This window comes from Choloepus didactylus, chromosome 11, assembly GCF_015220235.1.
Source record: "Choloepus didactylus isolate mChoDid1 chromosome 11, mChoDid1.pri, whole genome shotgun sequence".
NCBI lineage: Eukaryota > Metazoa > Chordata > Mammalia > Pilosa > Megalonychidae > Choloepus > Choloepus didactylus.
This window is the reverse complement of record NC_051317.1, coordinates 15,115,180-15,120,017: the sequence shown is the minus strand read 5'-3', so window position 1 is coordinate 15,120,017 and position 4,838 is coordinate 15,115,180.

Genomic DNA, 4,838 nt, shown 5'->3' with positions numbered 1-4,838 from the left:
TATTTGTGAGCATAGTAAGATGGTGCTTCCTGAATGCCACTCTGTTTTGGGATAGTTTATCACATAGCAATACATAACTGGAACATCTCTCATTCTTAGTTTTGTTTCATAGTTTAGTGACTCATGACACAGGCTTCCTTTCTAAAATAAAACAAATATTAATTTTGAAGAGAATTTGTACATATTTCATGACTCCTCCTTTCAAACTTTGATGCAATTGAAGACACCCTGGTTAGGGAAGGTATTTGATGTATTACTGAGTACAGTTTCCTCCTTCTTGAATTCTGAAGAATAGGAGATCACTCTTAATATATGTGAAAACTAATATATCTCCCCCTTAGAATTTTCTGACATTTTCTCAACTATGTTTCTGCATATCTGGTTTGAGAGGTTTTAATTGGGCACATTTTAAATCAATTTCTTATATAATAAATAGCTAATTAAAGTCAAAATCCCTTTACTCTCTAATTTTGCTTTTCATTATTTTTGACCTCTTACAATGTAGACAATTTTGAATAGCACTAGACGTTTTTAGCATCTGGAAATCCTATAAAATTCAGTTTATGAATTAAAGTAGTCTACCATTTCCTGGTCAATTTTCTTTCAATATCAAAATTGGGTTTACTCCTTTGTAAATGATGAAGAGGAGTAAGAAATAATACAAATTTCTTTTAAAAAGTTCTGTTTGAAAATTACTGTCCTGTTCCATAAAATAGCTCTACAAATTATGTAATTCAGAAAATCTGTTTCTGACTGAAAACAACTTCTAAAAATGAAACCTTTCATTTTTTCATTCATGCATCCATTCAATAAATATTTATTGAGTGCCTGTAATGTGTCAACTATATTGTTGATTCTAGCAATTCAGAGATGAGCAAACCCGAAGAGTTCTCTTGGAGGGATACTGAAGAGATGTAGAAAATGTTTTCTTAGTTATTACATTCTTTAATCTCTTTTTCAGTCCCACTTCTTCTTCCACAGCTGTGGAAGGTTTCAGAAGTTCATTTGTAGTATCTCCAACTCCTTTGTCACTGTTGGCAAGAGAATTTTAGGTGGAGCTGTTCTTTTAGTAAATTAGACAATGATCAAAACTTTGTTGATTTATTCCACAACTATTTGTCTAATTTTCTCTGAGTGTCTATGTGACAAACATGTACAGGATCACACATACAACTAACAGAAACATGCACAAACACAGAAAAGAAAACAAATAAGAAAATATACTGGATGAGTTATGATTTACAATATGGTTGACAAACAATGTGTATTTAGCACATAAAAGACATTTGCTGCTTTAAGATTTTGCAAGGGACAGCTGTTGTTTTGCCTGACCATAATATGCTCTTTCTTGAAGGAACACCACCCTGATCTTGCTTGGGGAAAACCATGCCGTGCCTTCTCAGCCTGTGTGTTTTGGGTGTGGCGAAACTCACTCCCCAGTTGCAGAGCTGAGCATGTGACACAGGCTGCCAATCAGCATACACCAATCCTCAAGCCACAGTGATTTGCTCTGAGCGGTCATGTGACTCAAGCCAGTCCAATGAGAGCTTCACTTAAGATGCAGAAACTGCTTGGATAGAGACACTTGCTCTTGCTGATAAGATATGATGTATGCCTGGGCTTGAGGCTGCCCACTTGCTACCACCTGGAAAAAGTCAACCAGGGAATGGAGCCAACCCAGAAGAAGGCAGAGCCAAGAAACGGAGAAAAAGTCATACCCCACAATATTTAAGTTTTCTCCCCCAGAGTCGAAATTTCCTTAATGTTTTTTATTTGCTTTTTTTGACCTGTCACTTCTGGTAACTTTCTCTGCCTCTGTGGATGTTTATAAATGAACTGCTATATGTATATATAGTATATATATAGTATGTAAACACTCACTTTGCTTTAATAAGCTGCCTTTCAAGCCATTAGAGAAAGATTTAGAGGTTAAAGAATGATATGGTAGATGATTTATGTTTGAATCAACCTCCTATTTTATATACTATGTTAAAAAGTACCTATAAATAATTCTTCGTGGCATCTTCAGTTATCTTAATGGGTTAAGTGCCCAGAATGCTCCACATGTTGTTCAATTCACAGTGATCTACCTGAGCAGGCATGGGCTTCCCTCCCATTCACCATTTTCCTTCCCTTGTTTCTACCATTACCTCAAAATCTGTCTCCTATGCAGTTCGTTACCCAAGTTGATGTCAAAGCCCTTGCTCAGATACACTTAATGGGTTGCATTCAAGAGAAGTACTTGATCTCCATCTCTTCCAGGTCTAAAGGTGATAGAAGATTCCACGAGTCCTTGAAAGACACTTAAAGAGACAGGTTATCCCCTTACGGAAATAACCGCAATTCAGGAGGTTGCTCTCTGGGAAGATTACTAAAATATATATTCCTGGCCTTCACTCTTCTCTCCACATCCAGGATTCTAATTCCTGTAAGCCCAGGGTGGGAATCCAGGAATATTCATTTTTCATAAGAAGCTGAGCAATTCTAATCAGGTGAGCTTCTCTTTGTGAAGTTCTGGTTGAAGGGACCGGAATTCTGGAGGATTATAGCTGGAGAGAACTTTACATATTATCCAGTCCAGTCTTTAACTCCAATCCTTATTTCACAAATGTGAAAACTGAGACTGGGGTGAAAACACCTGGCATCAGCATTAGAATCCAAGTCTTTTGACTCTGTCCAAAGTCCTTTCCTCCAGCCTTGTGTGGTCCTCACACTCTAACTTGAAACAGAACACAGCTGTTCTCTCTCCTTCAGTCTGAACTCAAGATTAAATTATTAGAAAAGAAAAGAATAATGTGAATCTCTCAGCTGATGTCACGTTATCCTGCTGTGGTATCTGGCTGGTTATTTTGCATAGAGGATAGAGAAAGTCTATAATGATAATATGACAACAAATTGCTGAGAATTTAGTACATGCCAGGCAATGTGCTCATACATGTACTCTCCTTTCTAATACTCCCATCATCTTTTAGAAGAGAGTCACTAGCACTGCCTCTGGATGTGAAGAAAAAAAGAGGTTAAGTAATTTGCCCCAAATCACTTGGCCAGTGTACAACTATGATTTTGGTCCTACAGTCCTAATGGACACTGGTAACTTGCCCTTTTTTTTTTTTTTTTTTTTTTTTTAGATCAAGACTAAACCCCTGACCTCAGCTAGCAAACCTGCAAATGTAAGCCATTTGTCATAAGAGTAGTTCACATCGTGTACTTTAGAATGGGGTCAAAAGCTTTGTCTTTTCTAACAAAGGGCAGTGCATTCTTAAAACAAAGCCCCAGAAAACTGGACTGCCTGCACCATGTTGGAGGTCATTGTCACTCAGTCTTAAAGTGGTTTCGGTGGTTGCCCAAGGTTTTCTATCCAGCCCGTGTTAGCTCTCTTAGAAGCATGTGGGGAGGTAGAGCATACACTTACTTCTTGCTCCTTTCAAAGGAAGAACTTACATTTATTTGTCAGTAAATCAAGGCACCCTTTCCTGGAACTACTAGAGGTGATGGCACTTAAAGGCAGTTGGGCATCTCATTCAGTATCTTGGATTGGAGAGAAAAAGTCCTCTAATTATCTCAACAGAGAAGCTGATGTCTTCTTCCAGAATATTTCCAGGAAGACAATTCCACAGCTTCCTTAGTTAAGCTGATTCTTCTGGCTCATGTTCAGAAACACACACATGACATGTCTTAAAGGTGGTTCCTCCTCAGATCCTGTAGTAAAGTCAATTTAGCTTGCTGGAAACAGGATTGGGATTGCCCAGGACAGAATCTTGTCCCCAGGCTGCCACACAATCGTCACATGATCTTAGGCAAGTCACCTCAGCTCTGTGAGCTCAGTGGCTGACAGTTCTTCTAAGATACTGTGATTTGGAGTTGTCATTAAACATTTTCCTATGATGCCAGAGTGCAATGACACAGAAGTGAGTGTAAGACAATAATGGACTGGCCAGGTGGGGGCAGGCCAGGGCTCAGCTTCTCCCTAGTAGAAGACAATTTTGTATATCCCTGATATGGATTCCATTGGAAATGGTCAAAAGGCTCCCTTTCAGAGAATGGGTTATAATTACTTAACAAAATTTTACCAAAATGCAAAACTGAAAAGCCATTTAGCCACGTATTCTGCAAGTACAATTTTAAAAGCTTTCTTTGCTTTCCTCCCATTAGGACTTTGTTCTTTTTCTTTTTTTCCTCTTACTAACAAGGCTTCCCCTGGCTGATTTCCTGTTGTGGTTTTGAGTTGGGTTAGAATCTGTGGGCTGAGCATCCAGCCATGGTGAGCTCTTTTCCAGTACCATCTGCCCACCTCATTTGACACTGAATCATACATTCTTCTGTCTTAATGTGTCTCTCACATTGCAGCTTGTATTGTTATTTAAATTTTTGTGTGTTTAAGTCTTGTCTCCTCAATTAGCCTATGAGTTCTTTGAGGTCAGGGACTATGATTTATTCTTCTTTGCAGCCTCCATAATGCTGTTCCATAAATTGCCTTTGAAACTTGTTGAAGGAACTCTCTCTCACAGTCTATCTGAGTTCAGCTCCATGCCTTTCACATTGTGGTGGCTTTGTATTCTTCATAAAGTTCAAGTGCTGTCTCTGTTCCAGGCTCAGGGATCGGTACCATGGAGGGCATGGTGGGAAGTGATGGGTAAGGGTCAGCCTGTTCTGGCTTATATCCCAGCTCTACCACCCATTAGCTGCCTGACTGCAGTAAACTTTTTATCCTAATAGCTCAGTTTCCCCAGATATTTATGGTGCTAATAATTGTGCCTATATCCTAAAGTTGGTTTAAGGATTGAATGAGTTGACACTTGTAAAGTGCCTAAGAGAGGCTCTGGCATTTGGTAAATGCT